This window comes from Delphinus delphis, chromosome 1 (genome assembly GCF_949987515.2).
Source record: "Delphinus delphis chromosome 1, mDelDel1.2, whole genome shotgun sequence".
Lineage (NCBI taxonomy): Eukaryota > Metazoa > Chordata > Mammalia > Artiodactyla > Delphinidae > Delphinus > Delphinus delphis.
Window position 1 is genome coordinate 149,186,467 of NC_082683.1, and position 19,476 is coordinate 149,205,942.

Below are 19,476 nucleotides of genomic sequence, written 5' to 3' on the forward strand. Positions count from 1 at the left end.
AATCTGGTTTCAAACTCAATTATAGTAACTTCATAAATACTAATGTACTGTAATTCAGCATTTGGTACCCAGAGACTGGGGTAGATGGACCCCTGATGTATGTACCAGAATATTTCAGACTTTAACAGAAGACACTTAAACATCTAGCTACTCATTCTGTACATATATGAATACTTATGTCTAAAACAGTGGTTCTCATACTTGGCTATGTGTAAGAGTCACCTGCGATCTTTTACAAATTCAGATTCTGGATTCCTCACCACTGGAAAATCTAATTCAAATTATCTGGATCTATAACAAGGCATCAGTATTTCTGATGCGGTGAGTTTAATAAACAGCCAACTTATGGAATTACTGAGTACCTTACAGCAGGGGTCCCCAACTCCCAGGCCGTGGACCTCTACCTGTCTACGGGACCTCGGCCTGTTAGAAACCGGGCTGCACAGCAGGAGGTGAACGGTGGTCCAGTGAGTGAAGCTTCATCGGCCACTCGCCACTCCCCATTGTTCGCATTACTGCCTGAACCATATCCCTCCCCCGCCCCCAGTCTGTGGAAAAACTTTCTTCCACAAAACCAGTCCCTGGTGCCAAAAAAGTTGGGGACCACTGCCTTACAGAATTCTTTGTCACTGTCTGATAATTTTGTAAATATACAAACATTATGTGTAAAAAGAAAATATTAGCAATTGATTCTATTTGGTTTTTTATTAAATATAAAACTAATGGGTATACTAGGACATCTATAGGAAATCTGCTGTAAAGCTGGAGGATTACTTGCCACTATGTGATAAAAGGAGAGAGAGTTTGAGATGAAACCTCCACAGAAGTTGCAAATGGGCTTTGAACATTCGTGTTATGCTGTGTTCCTTTAAAGGTAATTTATAAAGGTTAAATGCATCTCAGTGATATTTTTAATGAGAACTATCTCATCTTCTAAAGTAGTATATTTCTAAAAGCTAGGAAGAAACAAAAATTTCTTCTTTAATAGCTCTGTGAGCACCTCATTTGAATCCTCATCAATTGTTTGATTGATTCTGCCCTCTAGATTAACACTTAATACTAGCAGAGGAAGAGAGGAAATCTGAGGAAAAAATTGTAAAAGAAGCATGATAACCCTAAAAATAAAGCAAGAAATATTTATCAGGAAACCAGCAGTAGAATTCAGAATCTATAACTGTTTATAACTCACAAAACTAGCTTATAAAATATTCGTACCACTGTAAGAATTTAAATAGACTAATAATTTCAACCAAAAACTATCATTTTCAGTCAACAATAAAGCAGGATAAATATCACATCACAAATATATATATATATATGTTCATTTTGTCATTATTTACTTATTTTTCTTAAATAAATATCTATTAAGCACCTTTAATGGATCAGTACATTGAAAGGGGTGGAAGTGCAATGCTCAGTAGGATAAATATGGTTCCTGCTTTCAAGGAGTTTACAGTTGAGTGATAAGACATAAAATTAAGCAAAACATACAATTACAATAACAAAGAATGATAAGTTGTATGGAACAGTACGTGGGGGATGTGAAAGTGTGCTTTTGGTGCAGCATAAATTAAGAGACAGAGAGAGGTGAAAGGTGTGGTTAGAACAGAGGGGCAGGCAGGCAGATCATAAAAGGTCTCTGTTTTGTTTGGGTGAGAGGCAAATTATGCTCAGAGACTGAGATCGTTTTTTTTTCCAATAGTCTAACACAGGTTCACTGCGGGAATTTCACAAGCCAGTAGCATACAATAATAAGTCAATCAAGAAATAACATACTCCAAACCAATGATAAATTCATCACACTATTGTTCCAGGCAAGGGGAGATAAGAGGAATAAAGTCCAAATTTAGTTCGAGAGTTTTGGTTTCTAACCGAGAACCGACGTCCAGCGGCCAGCGCAAAAAATAAAACTCTTGCTAGAGCACTGTTGCTAGGGAACCGACGAACCAGTGTTGGCCGGCCCCCTAAGCTGCTCCCAGGGTTTTCACTGGGACCTGTCACCGGGCTTGAGCCTAAGTGCCTAAGTGCCTCGCCGGGCAGGAACAGATGTCCTTTCTCTCCCTGAAACGGTTGCATGGTTTACTACCACTGCCCACCAAAAGTAGCCTGGTCACAGCAGAAGCAAATGTCTCAAGATCTTCAGAGAGCTAGATCAGCAAAGGGTAGCTTTGTCCTGACCCAAAGTTTAGGATACTCCTCACAAAATCTCTGTATCTTCAGTCTAAATGTACCCTCGTCATAGTTGCTTCCCCACATAGCTGCCGCCCCTGAGGGGCCCCTCAACATCTGACCTGCAAGTGCTTATCAACGACAACAGAAGGGATGATGACATCCTGACCTCATGCTTATAACAAAACAACTTTACTTCTAAAAATGACTTTTTTTTATATTTGTCATAAACAAGTGGATTAAAACGACTCCACTTAAGTTATACATAAGTGGATTTGAAATTATATAAAACCAATACAGGACAGTCATTAAGACTGAAATCTACAGAATAAAACTAGCATCTTGTGTGAAGGTTCTTTGGAGGAAAAGAACTGAGAGAAAATGTCACTCAAAAGTTTTGTCTTTAAAAATGAAATACTCATATATTTCATCAAAACGGGACTAAAATGTTCTGTTAAAACTCATGCTCAAAGAAAAGTTGTGATCATCAAAAAGAAAAATTAAAAACACATATTAAATAAAATCTACCTTGAAATATTTGAAATAACAAAATTTCTGAAAAAATATTTTATTTCAGTATGTGGATAAAATAAATGAAACAAGTTAAAATAAACCATCATAATTTTAACACTATGATTAAATAGAAAAAATAATGAAGCATTTTCAGGTAAAATATTTAATACAGTTTCAAAAAAATATTGATATGATCTTATCATTGCTACCCAGGTTTATGGAACACTTATCACAACACATATTCTACTAAAATGAGAATATAAATCTTAGGAAAAATTACAAAGCAACATTATTGTTTCAATCAGTCGACCATTGTTGTAGCATTATTAATTTAATAAACCACATTTTCCACACCATAATATATGATACCTTAATCATATATTAAGATCCCTCATAGAACCGAGTCTATTCCTAAATTTTATTTGACATTTTATTTAATTTTATTTAATTACTTCAAATGTAAAATTCCTTATAATTTAATAATTTTGGTAGAATTAGAATTAACATAACATCTAAATTAACATAAAATTTTATATTTATTTCTTGATAAAAATAGTTTCCATTAGAAACATTTATTTGAAAATTCAATAAAATCTGGACAGATAATACCAGTGTAATGCTAGGAAAAATGTCTGTAACTTATTAGCCAAAATTTGAGAAAATTTCCAGATGTTTGAATTTGCCACTAAAAGACAATAAATTTAATTATCTTGGAATGATCTAATACAAGATTTAAATCAAGCGAATCTCTTCAAATCATTTCTCAATAAACTTGTATTCACTTCTACACATCAAATAGACATTAAAAAATAAGAAAATATAGTGATGGAATATATAAATAATGAAACCTCAAAGAATCATGCGTTGGTGGGCAGGCTATAATAATGTTAGAGGTGCAAAAGCAGTTCAGAAGTCATTCACGCTTTTTCTATTCACTTTGATACAAGTTTGTAATGAGAATAGTTAAGCATCTGAAATGAATTCTTATGAGACCTAGCTTAAATGCATAAAAGCAATGTTAAGAATTTCTTTCCCCTTATGAGAAAAATACATTATTAAAATGAAAGATTAATTTAATAGAAATACACATATACAACAAAATATATAAAATTATGAAAATTAAAAGCTATTGGTGAAAGAAATAATCATGATATACTCTTAAACAGAATGTGCTAATCTTGTTTGCTTCTTAAGATCTATGTATCTATTTTTCCAGGGACAAGTGGATGGTATAGTGGACAAAAATATATAATTTTAAAACTTCTGTTGGAAGATACATACATGTTTAAAACTTGATCAGGAAAATGTTTAAAATATGTGTGTGTGATAATTTAAAATACTGTAAGCTTTGTCATTTTTAAGATGATACCTAATTCACAAATATGCTAAATTACCAAGATCTATTACCAACTAAAAAGATACTTAAGATGGATAAAGAAGATATGGCACATATATACAATGCAATATTACCCAGCCATACAAAGAAATGAAATTGAGCTATTTTTAATGAGGTGGATGGACCTAGAGTCTGTCATACAGAGTGAAGTAAGTCAGAAAGAGAAAGACAAATACCATATGCTAACACATATATATGGAATTTAAGAAAAAAATGTCATGAAGAACCTAGGGGTAAGACAGGAATAAAGACACAGACCTACTAGAGAATGGATTTGAGGATATGGGGAGGGGGAAGGGTAAGCTGTGACAAAGTGAGAGAGTGGCATGGACATATATACACTACCAAACGTAAAATAGATAGCTAGTGGGAAGCAGCCGCATAGCACAGGGAGATCAGCTCGGTGCTTTGTGACCACCTAGAGGGGTGGGATAGGGAGGGTGGGAGGGAGACACAAAAGGGAGGAGATATGGGAACATGTGTGTATGTATAACTGATTCACTTTGTTATAAAGCAGAAACTAACACACCATTGTAAAGCAATTATACTCCAATAAAGATGTTAAAAAAATAGATACTTAAGTGGATTGTAGTTTTTGCTAATTTATTTTAGTCATAATTTATAAGATGATATTATTGGACTAGAACAAATAAAATATTGACTACCCATGCCAATATTTAGATAATAATTATTGTTTTCTTTCTCTTTTAAAATGAATTTAAAATCTTGATAGTGGCCACAACTTTGAACTTCTGTAGAGAAAAAAGAGGGTAGAAAATGGGAGTTACTTTTAGAGGCAGCAGAGCATGCTGATAAGTAGCACTGCTATAGAGTATCCCATTTCTACTTCTTTTTTGTGGAACCATAGGAAAGCCCTTATGTTACAGAACCAATCTTGGTGTCCTCTTGCCTGTATACAGTAAAGCCAATATACTGACACCAGGTTGTGGTGAAGGGAAGTGAAGCATTTACTGCAAAGAGGCAGGCAAGGAGTCTGGGCAGCTCAAAACCTCAAACTCCCAATGTGTTTTAAGAAAGCATTTTTAAAGGCAAGCTGAGGGAAGGGAGTCAGAGGGTGTGTGATTAGCTTGTGCACAATTCTGTGTTTGGCTGATGGTGAAGTGACAGAATAGTGTCACAGGCATTAACATTATCAATCTTCAGGCTCTAGTTGTTCTGGGGACTACTTGCTCATGGTAATCAAGTAGTTAACATCTTCCATTTGGTGGGGGTTTTAGCATTAATTCTCCTGGCCCAACTGTTATTTTTGTCACTACATGTTCACATCCCTTGAATCGTTAATTCTTGAGCCAGGCTTTTGTGACTTAGGGAAGGCCTGGGAGACTATAGCTTTAGATTTATTCAAACACAGATTTTTAAAAGTCTTTGTCTTGTTTCCATTAAAAAATAACAATTGGTACTGTGAAGTAGAGGACAAAACCCAGTGGGAATGCTTTTAAAAGAACCTGCCTTCCTCTAACTTTTCACTGTAAACTATTCTGAACCACCTTAAATGAGGTATCTGCTGAGAAAATCTATGGATACCATGCTGTGGGAAAGCAGAAGCACTGAGAGATTGTATTTTTGTAGCTTCTACCCATTTACTTGTAGGGAACCACAGTATAGATGGATTCAGCATGCAATTGTTAATTAATTTATTGCTTTACTTAATGAAGTCCTAGGGGAGCAAAGTTTACCACGCCAAATTGTCTCTTTGGCATAAGGATTAATCTAGGCTGATTGTTTTTAAGGCCCAAAAGTCTCAGGAAGAATTTTGACCTTCCCCCTAACTGCTTAAAAGAATGTAGATAGAGGACCTGTTCCAGGAAGGGAGCTATCATCATAGATAACTATGGTATGTACCAGGCATGATAGACAGGGAGGAACCTAGCAACGTCTGTTTGTTAAAATTCCTCTGTGTCCCATTATCTTTGCCTGGCCCAGCAAACATTTGTTTACCAAACATTTGCTTTTCCATCCCCACTAAATTGCCTTCCCTCCCCACTCCCCCCTTGAAGCCCCAAACCCCTACCCCAACATCCTCTTTGATCTTGAGCTGAAGATGGTATTTAAGATGAGAGTCAGGCATTTTAGTGAGTTATTCAGTTTTCCTGGGTCTCTCCCAGGTATATATGCTACTAAACTTTTGTGTGATTTTCTCTTGTTTATCTGTCTCATGTCAATTTAATTCTTAGACCAGCCAGAAAAAAGTAGAAGGATGGAGAAAAATTTCTTTCTCCCCAACAAAGTGAAAGAGATCTGCTAGCATCAGGATAAGAGAACGAATGTTTAATGTCTGTCTTTTAGGAATAGATATTTCTGTGTTTAGGTTAGAATTATCTACTTCGGGGCAAGAAGTTTGTTCCTTTGTGAGACCTATAGCTTCAGGAGACAAAGTTTTCTAGCACTACAGGTAGACTAGGAGTACAGAGCTGAAGCTCTGGTGAACTCCTATCTTTAGTAGAAGGCTGTTCCTCACCACAAGAAACTGCCACCATCTGGAGAGTGAGAATGCAACGCAGGTGAAGATCTGGTTAGCAGAAGTGGAAGCTCAGGGGAGCTGCGTAAAAGGAAAGCTGTGTGTATTTTTTCTTCTGAATATGTGCTTCACTCTTGAACCTGTGTCAAGCAGGCAAGCAGAAAGATGACCTTTTATCTGCTTACCTAAACTTGTTCTGAGTATATACAGTTCTTTCTTTTCTGTGGAAAAAAAGTGTAGTCACTGTTTAAGGGTCATTTCCTCCCTACCATTTGTGAAAGCCAACATGAATGGAGATGGGGAGTGGCCAGAGGAGGATTTATGCTTGAAGCTGATAAAAGATATTTTCACATATTGAGGTATGGGCAAGACATTCTGGATTATACATGAATTAACTTGAATTTTATGCCAACTAAAACAGCCAGGTTGTGGTCTATCAAACATGTATTGCAATCTGCTTTAATTATTAGGAAAAGGGCACATTGACCAGAAATAATGTCCATGTTAAAGGTTAAATGCATTTTTTCCTGGGACGCCAAGGCAAGTACTCCTTCAATGATAAGACTCCCTTTCCAGGTGCCAAGGCCATATTTTTTTTTTTTTTTTTTTTGCAGTACGCAGGCTTCTCACTGTTGTGGCCTCTCCCGTTGCGGAGCATAGGCTCCGGACGCTCAGGCTCAGCGGTCATGGCTCACAGGCCTAGCCGCTCTGCGGCACGTGGGATCTTCCCGGACCGGGGCACGAACTCATGTCCCCTGCATCGGCAGGCAGACTCTCAACCACTGTGCCACCAGGGAAGCCCTAGACTAGTTTTTATTTTAGGGTTTCTCTTTTTCCTGTTAAACCTTTGGAAAAAAGTTTACTCCTGTTCTGTTTCTTCTTCTGAAACAACAATTATGCATATGTTAGATCTCTTTTTGTCTTTCATGTCTATCATCTCTCAGGTACTGTTTTTCAATCACAGTACCTTTTTTTATGACCTTTTTATGTTGTTTTACATGCCTTTTCCATTCTAGCTACTATTACAATTATGACTGTATTTTTCATTGTGTTTAGTCCACTTTTTACTATGACTAAAGAGGCTTTCATTTCTATTTTATCTCCTTTTTTATCCAAAGCTCTGTCATTTTACTTATATCATTCTCTGTAAATGTTGTCTGTTGGCTTAAAAATCTCTTTTTTGAGCTCTCTTTCAGAGATCACATTATAATTTCTTTAAGATTCAAAAGAATTATATTTATCTGAACTTTTCCACTATTTTCTTGATCTTTCTTTGATGGAGTTGGAGGGCTTAGGTTGCTTGCTTTTCCTTTCCATCTTTACTAATCTTTTTTTTTTTTTTCCTAGTTCTGGCCATACCACGCAGTGTGGAGGATCTTAATTCCCTGACCAGTGATCGAACCTATGCCCCCTGCAGTGGAAGCATGGAGTCTTAACCACTGGACTGTTAGGGAGATCCTGTCCGTCTTTAAATGAGGCCAGTTACTTGTCAAAATATAAGGTGGGAGGAGCAGGCTGTTGTCTCACACAGCCTACCACAATGTTTGTTATGTCCCCTGCCTGAGATGCTCTTCCCTCAGTTTTTAGCATGATGGAGATCATTGTGGCTCCTACTAAAGTCTTTTTGTTTTTTCACAGTTTCCTGTATTGGGATATAGTAATTGTTACTTTGCTTTCCACTTTCACCCTCCTTCACCTCTAGCAGTGTTACTTAGTAGATTACTGGTTTATTATAAGAGGATATAACTCAGGAAGAGCTCAATGGGAGAGAAGCATGGGACAAGGGATGGTGAAAGGGTAAGGAGCTTCCATGCCCTCTCCAGGTGTGCCACTCTCCCCACATTACCAAATGTTCACCAACTTTAGTTTTAATCTATCCTTTTTCTTAATAACAAAGGCCTGCAAAAACAGTTTTCTCTGTGTTCCACATGGTTTGGTGAAAATTGTTCTTCTTTTCACTGTTTTTTAAATTGTTCATTTTTCAATTTTATCTTTAATATAAGGGTGATCTAAGAGTGTGTTTCTTAATTTCCAAGTAAAGATTTTGCTGATCACCTTCTTTCTTTTTATCATTTCATATTTACTATTGTAGCCTTTTTTAAAAGTTAACACACTTTGTGACCAACTATATGATGTCCATGCACAAAAGTTTTATGGACATATGAAAAACAAAAAATATTTTTTATTCTGAAACACATTTTCTCCCACATTTTTACCTCTCTGGAATTGAGGTGCAATTATGGCTGTCAACCCATAGAAATAGTGATGCAATTGTGTAAAACGTTCAGTTCACACATTCTGCTAAGATCAAGAAGTCAAGAAAACACCAGCATCAAAGTGTCTTTGTAAAGTAAGAGTAAAGGAAAACCATCACATTCTCTCTTTGAGTGATATAAGGTTCTTTTTCTATGCCGCTCGTCTCTTTCTGTCTACTATATCTGATTCTGGCAGAGGTATATTGAAATCTCATTATAATTGTATTTTATCAAATTTAGTGAATTACTAATAATTTTGTTTATATATTTAGATAGCTGCTATGTAGTTTGATATCTACATATTTATGAGTGGGTTTTTTTGTAAAATTTTCCTATTATATCAATATTTTATATTTGCCCATCTTTTTATATTCTATCTTTCTTTACTGATTTAATCATGTCCCTATAGACAAGTTTTGTTTTCTAGCCTAGAGCATCAGTCTTTTTGCTTTAATGGAAGGATAAGATAGTCCATTCACATTTTATATAATGCCTGTAACTTATTTTTGTTGTTACCTATTTTATTTCATTATTTCCTTTTTTAACTTTTTCTTTTCTTTCTTTTTTTTTTTTGTATAAATTCATCTCACTTGTTCTTTCAAAGATTAGTTGTGTGTTTTCATCCCTTTCATTGCTCACATGATGCTCTCAAGATCAGAAATATATGAATGTGTATCTTTCTCCATACAGCTGCATTAGCCCAAATTTCTTCTTACATAAACTAGATGAGATCTCTGGAACACTTTTTTTTTCTTTCTTCTTCCTTCCTTTATTCTCTGTCCTTCTCTACTGATGAGGCTATCGGGAATAATGTTACTTTGTTCTTTTGCAGATTTCCTCAATCCTTAAAGCCTCCCAAAGTCATTATTTAAAACTTACATTCCAAAATGGTCTATATTTATTGAGAGTCAGGGAAGATTCAGCCTACCTCCTTAGTGCTTTCTTGACCTTTTGGGGATCAAAAGAGTCTAGAAAAATCACATGGAGCAAATATCAGTCTTCCTAAGTAAGTTCATTAGACCAGCGGTCCCCAACGTTTTTGGCACCAGGGACTGCTTTCGTGGAAGACAATTTTTCCACAGATGGAGGGGGGACGGTTTCAGGATGATTTAAGCACATTATATTTATTGTGCACTTTATTTCTGTTACTATTACACTGTAATATATAATGAAATAATTATACAACTCACCATAATGCTGACAGGAGGCAGAGCTCGGGCAGTAATGTGAGCAATGGGGAGTGGTTGTAAATACAGATGAAGCTTCACTAGCCCATCCGCCGTTCACCTCCTGCTGTGTGGACCCGTAATGGTCAGTGGCCCAGGGGTTGGGGACCCCTGCATTAGATCACTGAACATCACACTTTTCCTTGGGTTTTATGGCTTTTGTTCCTTTGTCTCGAGGCACCAAATATCTTCTTCAATACCTTGCTCAAGACAGGGAATAAAGGTTTATAATATATCTAGCTAAAACCTCAAGCAATCACAAGTTCAGATAATAATTAACTGTTTGGAGCTTACAGTAGCCATTGGCTCAGGCAAGACAACTAGGTTGGAGTTGGGAAGGAAGAAGGAGAAAGCCCAGTGAAGGTCTCCAAATCCCCAGATTTTCCAGTGGTTTGTTTTGAGAGACTTCATATTATGGAACCATTCTTGATGCCCCAGAATAATCCGTGTTTGATCATGATTGAGCTTTCTTTTAATACAGTGTAGAATTAAATATGCTAATTTCATCTGTATTTATACCATTTTGTACTTATATTAATAATAATATTTTGTACTTAAATAATAATTTCATCTGTATTTATACCATTTTGTACTTATATTAATAATGTTTATTCTATTTTAATAATGTTTTACATTTCTATTCATAAGTAAAAGTACAATTGCAGGGATTTTTTTCATGCAATCTTAATGATGTGTTGGTTATCTTTTGTTAACTCTATAAAATAAAATGATAAGCTTTCCAAATTTATATGATTTGGAATATTTTGAATAATAGAATGAATATCTTATAAAAACTCACTTAAAAAAAGATCCAGTCTTGAAACTGGGGCCATTTGAAATTACAGATCTTTAACAATGTTTCTGATTAATTTTTTGTCATTTTTGAGGCCTTCTGTCCTTTTGGGTCAATTTTAGTCATTTATACTTTACTGAAATGGTTTCCTAAAATTTCAAATTTGCATTTCCAAAGAGCTCGTTTTTTAGGCTGATGTGTGTTGAGTGATAATACATGTCAGGCTCCATCTATGCAATGGACATATAATGAAAAACAGTGCAATACCCCCATAAAGCTTATATTTTAGTGAGTCTGGGGCGGAAAGAAAGCAATCATGCCATTGTGTGATTGTGCAAGGGTGATATTTTTTCCATCACATACAGTTATATGACAGTTCTTTCCACAAATATTTAATTATGTAAAATATATTGTATAGTTTCATTAATGACAAATATCAAGTTTTCTCTAATTGTGTTACACAAGGTAAAATACTACATTTTTACAAACTTACACTTGGATAACAGGAGAAGATAATGTATCTTTAGTAAATTATTAATTTTTATAAACCTTGATGATTGGTTTATGTTCTTAATCTATAAGCAGTAGACGCCAGTGAAAGGGTCACAGTGGTGACATTATTACAAGGATCTGAGGAATGCATATGTTGGTGATGCATTATCTCCTAAATAATAAATAATTTCAAGTATTAACACTACTTTTGGGACTTCTGCACTCCCAGTGCAAGGGGCCAGAGTTCAATCCCTGGTCAGGGAACTAGATCCCACATGCATGCCACAACTAAGAGTTCATATGCCACAACTAAGGAGCCCGCCTGCTGCAATTAAGGAGCCCACATTCTGCAACTAAGGAGCCAGTGGGCTGCAACTAAGATCCGGTGCAACCAAATAAATTAATAAATAAAAATTAATTAATTAATTAAAAAAACACTACTTTTTATAACCATATGTACCTGTTACGTTTATTAATAAAATTTAAATTTATTTAAAAGAGAAAAAATTATTTGATCACCAGGTAAAGTGGTATCAAGACTTCAGAAGCCTCACAATCCTCTACCAAATTCCCATTAAAAAATGAAAAAAAAAAAAAGGACAAGACCCTAAAAATTCTGTATTATCAGATGGGTGAGAATGAAGCATAGCTATAGATTGTCATACATAATGGCAAGTATATGATGACTCCCCCTTCAAAATGAGAAAATAAAGCTTGACTCAGATTTAAGGTAGAAATATACCCATATAAAATGGATGGGTATAAGTCTTTAAAATGTCTGTAAATGTATCATTAAAGTATTTTGCAATCCACAAAACTCTTATCTATGTCACATAGGTGTACATTTGTGATCTCACAAATCTTGAACTTAAGTATAATTTTTGGAATGGAAACAGAATCAACTAATTTTATGCTCTTTGGAGAAGAACTGTGTATAGAAAAGGAAGACAATCTGCCTGGCCAAGATTAGAAGAAAATCAAAGATCTTGGAAATATTCATCCAAACACAGTAAAGAGCTCCATGACACAGAGATTATTCCTCCACATTCTGTGACAAATTTATCACCACTGTGAACTTTATATCTAATTCCACTTCCTTATTATGAAAATTAGTAATGGACATTGTGTTTTAGGAAAGCTTAATGAAAATAAACCACATACGGTGACATTATTTTCAAATTTGCAGAATAAAAAAAAGATACTATAAACATCCAGGCAAATTAATTGTGTTATCCTCCAATAATCAAATTATGCCTTTGCAACTCTAAACACAGTAAAATAATAGCATAACATTAATAGAGCTTTCAAGAAAATATGTGATTCTAAAGTTCAAAACACTCGTGAAAGCAACTGGATACAGGACGGATGCGATAACCATTTACCTCCTCTTTCTTTTCAGTAGAATTCTCTATTTTTGCATCAGTGCAGAGCCACCTGCAATAGACAATGTATCTACCAAACTTGTGAATAAGTAGAAGTCAGTTGTGTATAAGGAGAACTAGTATGTGTTAATTCCAGAACGTGACCTTAAAAGGAAGAGGTGTGTACCTTTTCTGTCCTTTCTTAATTTCTTGTCTTCGCAATGCAGACATAATCTTTAGATTTTCACCAGCCATCTTGGATCATAAGTGGAAATTATGTTTGAGAATGACAGAGAAACAAGGCAAAATAAGCTGGGGTCTCTAATGATTTTGGTACCAGGTTTGAGTTCAACCTGGAAGTCAGTTTGCTGGAAGTCAGTTTATCTAAGAAATACATGAATTTCCATCACACTTAAGCCCTTGTTATTTTTGTTCTGTTACATGCAGCTGAACTAATACTGAGATTGCAATAAAATTTTATTCTTAGCTATAGAAGTGTTTAGCATGAACAAATTGCACTACCATTAAAACTACTAGTTGCATTCTATGATACAAAAGCTGAAGTCTTTCTTCTATCATCCTGGTTTTATCTCTCTCCCACCCTCTTTCTATTCTTCACAGTATTTGGTTACATAGTAACTAATCAACGATAGGTTCATTGAATGAAGGAATGAACAAAGGGCGTCTTGCACATAATGAGCTCAGAGAGACACATGCCTCCATTATGAATAAGGATTTGGATCATACAGTTAAAATTAAAAAAATAAAATTGTATACTGAAATTAATATTTTATTAAAAGGAGTGTTAACTTGCAAAAATAAATTCTTATATCCCTTTTTTCTCTCTCATGAGATATGTGAATCTTGAAAACAAAAAATGAAATTAGGGAAATGACATCAAAGCATTGACTCTTTTATTCACAATACAGAACTCCTGGAATCAATAAACTATCATGGCCACAGGAAATCAGGTTCTTGCCCACCAGGAAAAATCTAGAATTACAAGCAAACGTAATGCCCACAATCCAACGTAGCAAATGAGTCAAGTGAACAACAACAATGGTGGGACCAACTTGCCTTGGGACAGATAATACTCCATGCTACAGACAACTTTATGAAGTAGAAATTGTTGTGCCCATTGTACAGGTGAGAAAACTCAGGCATGGAATGTTTAAGTAACTTGACAAAGTACTAGAAGCAGTCTTCAAACAGACTGCAGTTCTAGAAAGTACTCAGATGAAAAAGCCAATCTCAAAACGTTACATGCTGAATGACTCCATTATATAACATTCTTGAAATGAGAAAGTTGTAGAATGGAAAGTAAATTAGTGGTTGTCATGGGTCAGGGATTAGGGGGCAGGGAGGGGTAGCAGGAGGGAGATGGGTGTGGTTGTAAAAGGGCAACAGGAGGGATCATTGTAGTGATGAAACTTGTACTGTATCTAGACTGTGGTGTTAAAGATGTGAACCTACACATATGATAAAGTTGCACAGAACTAAATAAATATGCAAACAAATGAGTACAAGTAAAACTGAAGAATTTGAACAAGATGTATTAGATTGTATGTTAATATCCTAGTTGTGATATTGTACAATAGCTCTGCAATATGTGACCATTGGAGGAAAATGGGTAAAGGGAACAGGGGATCTCTCTGGGTTATTTCTTCAAAAAACTTGTCAATCTACAATGATCTCAAAATAAAAACCTTAATTTAAAAAAATAGAGTAACATATCAAATTTAGTATTTATCTAAAAGGACATTGGGTATGCTGTAATGTAGTATGCAGAATTTGTTATTGTTTCAATTTATCTAACAACTTTTATAAATTGTATTTTAAGGTGTTATACATGCTGTGAACTTCAACTAAAAAGTAAAAAAATAGTAAAAGTAAATGCATTTTAACTTTCCATAAAAAGAGTGTTCAGAAAATTAGAGAAACTCCTTCTTGCTGTTAGATCAAGGGAGGCTATTTTCTTTAAAAAATTTCAAATCACAAGTGTAACATATGTTAAAAAATGTAATGTTATAGGAAACAGCCAATGGAAATCAACATTTAGACAGGAATTCACTGTGGGTGAAATTTTTTAAAATAAAAAACTATGATAAAAACACCAAAATAAGTATTTTGGGAATTTAATGAAGTATAAACATGCATTAATAACTAAACTAAAATAGGGCAGGTATGAAGCACAGATTGTTAGATATAAAACAACTAGAAAACTTGGAAATGAATAATGAAATCATTTCAAATTGCAATCTCAATTAATTGTATTACCTCTATAGTTGACACAGTTTAAGAGAGAATCAGTGGATTGGAAGACCATACTTCATAGCAAAGAAGAAGAAACAGATTAATATAAAATAGTTCAGACTTGTGGAACATTGGATTAGCCACATTTCCGTGCAGAAAACAGAAATTCCCTTGTTTCTTTAAAAAAAAAAAAAAGAAAGCTGGGAAGGCTAGAAGTCAGAGAACCATTTTTGGACTATTGACTTCAAAGCCACATCATTGAAGTCATGAGCTGGAGCTCAGGAAGCTACTGCTATACCACTATCTTTCACAACAGATTTTTATTCCCATGAAGTTTGTGACTAGATAAAGCAAAGTGGAAAATGGCCACCACAAACATTTACCTCTGTCCACTCTTAGCTTTCTAGAAGTAGAAGCAGCAGGAATTTGGCCTATGCCTTCATTCTGACCTCCAAATACTGCTTTTACATGGTAGACGTCATTTGCCTCCAGACTCCCAGCTTCAGTGGAATCTGAGAAATACAGTTCTTAGTTTTCTGACCTGTTTTTAAAAATAACGCTTTGAAAGAGTGTTAAGAGAGGAAATGTATATTTCTAATATAGATTTAGGATCAGTTTCTTAAAATCCCTGCTGGAATTATAGATTGATGTGTGAAAAACTGACATCTTATAATTGTGTCTTCCAATTCATGAAAATGATATATCATTTTTTCAGACCTATAATTTCTCTCAGCAAAGTGTAGAGTTCTTTCATATGTTTTGTAAAATGTATTTCTAAATATTTCATGTTTTGGTTGCTAATGGAAATGAGTTATTTTTAAATTTTCTTTTTCTAATTGTTCATTACTTGTACATAAAATTATAATTGTTTGTATATTAACATTGTATCCTGTGACCTTACTAAATTCATTTATTAGTTCTAGTATTTTCTATATACATAATCATATCATTGGCCAATAAAGACAACTTTACTTCTACCTTTCCAATTCATTGACTTTCATTTCTTTTTCTTGCTTAATGGCACTGGTTAAAACCTCCAGTAAAATATTGAATAGAAGTAGCAGCGTAGATATCCACTCTTTGTTCCTTTTCTTAGGTAGAAAGCATTGAGTCTTTCACTGTTTAGTACAATGAAAGTTGTAGGTTTGTTAAAGATGCCCTTAATTAGATTAAGAAATTTCCCTTTTCTTCTTAGCTTGCTGAGAGATTTTATCATAAATTGGTGTTGCACTTTATCAAACCTCTCTTCTGCATCTATTGAAATGATCATATTTTTTTTCTTTATTTTATTAATATGGCGAATTACACTGGTTGACTTTTGGATGCCAAATCAACCTTTTACTCCTGGTATAAACTCGATTTGATCATGATGCACCATATTCTTTTATATATTGTCGGGTTTGTTTTGCTAAAATTTTGTTAAGGATATTTGTGTCTATTTTCATGAGGGATATTGGTGCATAGTTCTCTTTTCTGATGTCTTTGGCCTCATAAAATGAGTTTGGGAGTATTCTCTCTTCCTCTATTTTCTGACAGAGTTTGTGTAGGATTGGTATAATTTCTTCCTTAAATGTTAGAATTTACCAGTGAAGCCATCTGGGCATAAGATTTCTTTTGGGAAAGATTTTAAATGAAAATCCAGTTTCCTGAATTAATATAGGACTATTCAAGTTTTGTGTTCTTATTGGGTCAGACTTTATAATTTGTGTCTTTCAACTAATTTGTTCATTTCATCCAATTTTTTGTTGAATTTATTGGTATAAAGTTGAATTTATTGGTATTATTTTTCTTTTAATGACCAGGCTCTGTAGTGAGTGATGTATTCTATTACATTATGATACTGGTAATTTTTGTCTCCTTTTACTCTTTATCAGTCAAAATGGAATTTTATCAGTTATATTGATTTTTTTAAAGACCTAACTTTTGATTTCATTGGTTTTTTCCTATTATTTTTCTTCTTTCTATCTCAAAGATTTTTGCACTTATCTTTATCATCTCCTTTTTTTTTTTTGGACTTGATTTTCATGACCTTAACACTTTGGAAGTATACAGCCTAGCTATTTTGTAGAATGTCCCTCAAACTGTTTTTCTGATGCTTCCTTATAACTTGATCTAGAGTATATATTTTTAGCAGGAATACCACACCCAAATGACGCTGAGCTCTTCTCAAGGTGTTCTATCAGTATCAATTTCATGTTATTTTTCCCATTATTGGTAATGTTACTTTTGATCAGTTGATTAACATAGTGTCAGTAAGGTTCAATCTAGGCATTTACCCACAGCCACTGTACTGAAAGAATTTTGGACAAGGCCTCCAATAGCCTCCATATTATAAACCTGAAAGTTGAATATTCATCTTCATCTTTCTTTCTTGGGTTCCCTGACACATGTTCTCCTATTGACGACTCCTAAGTATATCAAGCCTGGACACCTTCTCTGAGCTCCAGATTTGTATTTTTGACTATTTGTACAACATGTCCACTTTGATGTCTGAAAGGTATCTCAAACTTACCATGTCTAAAAACAAAAAACAAACTCCTGATCTTTCGTTTACAAAGTCTTCCCCTGCTCTGTAAGTGGCAACCTCTTCCTTCTTGTTGCTCAGGCTAAAAATCTTGGTGTCATCCTTGACTCCTTTCTTTTTAACTGCACACCTAATGCTTTAGCAAATCCTGCTAAACTTAACTTCAAAATATGCAACTTCAAAAGATGCATTCCCATCACTCATCTCTGGGTCCTTACCTCTCCACCCCAGAAACCTTCAGGATGCTTGGCTTGGAGACTTTGAGATTGTGAGCAACATCTGTCTTCTTTGTTGTTTACTGGAATCTTCTCTCTTCCTGGTTCTGCTTCTACCTCCCTCCCCACAGATTAGTCTATGATGAAAGCTAGGATTTCAGAGAGAAAACAAAAAACAAGGAAGAGAGCTGTCTTTAAGCTTCTTTAAGTTTTCTGCTTCCATTTTGTCATGAGGTTCCCATGGCAAGGAAGACCAAAATTTGGCTAGCTGCTTGGAATTGGGAGAGGAAAAACTACAGGGAAAAAATTTTAACATTTTAGTAAATTAATTACCCTACCAGAGTAAAAGAACAATTACTCTTTTTAAAGAATATATAGGAGACTTGAGATGGAAGTAGTGACAAGGGGAAGCAAGGAAAACACCATCACCACCTCTCAACACTGAAGTATCTGAAGCCTGAAAATGAACCAGCCACCACTGGAATGGGCTGCAAAGGAAGAATCAACTTTAGGGAAGATGCTGTTTTTAATTTAGGCAAGGGGGTGGAGGGAACACTCAAGGTGGGCGAGTGGAAAATGAGGCATTTCCACTTTGGGCATTAACCAAAAAACAGTCTCAGGGTGTGATAAGACAAAAACTACTAATGTTCAAGTGTTCCAAGAAATTTGATAGTAATTGTGGGTTAACTATTATAAAATGCAAATTTCTGTGGTGAGCAAGTATAATTTCTTACAACAAATAATTATCAGTCTTGAGAGTAAAGGCAATACAATCTTGGCAATTAAAGTATAATATTTAGGGGACTTCCCTGGTGATTAAGACTCCATGCTCCCAGTGCAGGGGGCCTAGGTTCAATTCCTGGTCAGGGAACCAGATCCCGAATGCTGCAACTAAGATCCTGCATGCCACAACTAAAGATCCCACACACGGCAATGAAGATCCCACGTGCTACAACTAAGACCCAGAACAGTCAAATAAATATATTTTTTAAAATAAAGTATAATATTATAGGAGAGCTTACCTTGGGAAAATATAAAACTATTCAACTTCATGATAACAGGATACAAATAATAAGTCCTACAAGAAAATCCCACTACCCCTAACATACCTGTTCCTATTATTATTTTCTTCAAGGTAACTGGTTGTTAGATATTTTTTCAGCTTTTACCTTTATCTAAGTAGTAAGATACAAAGGCTAACTCAATGTATTTTATTGTCAAAGTTCAATGTTTTCCAATATCTAAAATTCTTGCTACCATAAACTTGTGACCATTGATTCCAACTTTTAATTTAATCACAGCAGAATAAACTATTTGGAATTTATAATTTTACTTTTACACTAAACACATGACATACCATAGTCCTCTCTCCAAGCCTTTCCTACTTTGAGGTTGCTGCACTATTTTCAGTCCCCAGTCCTGCCATGTGAATCTCATCTACTTGTCCTTTCTTAATTTTCATCCTGTCCTGAATGGCTCTCAGCCCACCACTCATCCACTTAGCAAAGACAACTTAGGCACTCCGTATATTCTGTACAAGTGTAACACTTATAACTCTACATTCTTTCTCTCAATAGGTGTTATCGTTTTAGTCTTATAAGCAACGTGTGGGTAGATACTGTGTGGTAGTCATTTGGTAGCTTCGCCACCTAGCACTATAACCTGCGCATAGTGGGCTCTCATGTGTTTTTTTTGTTGTTTTTTGGGGTTTTTTTTTTTGCGGTACGCGGGCCTCTCACTGTTGTGGCCTCTCGCATTGTGGAGCACAGGCTCCGGACGCACAGACTCAGCGGCCATGGC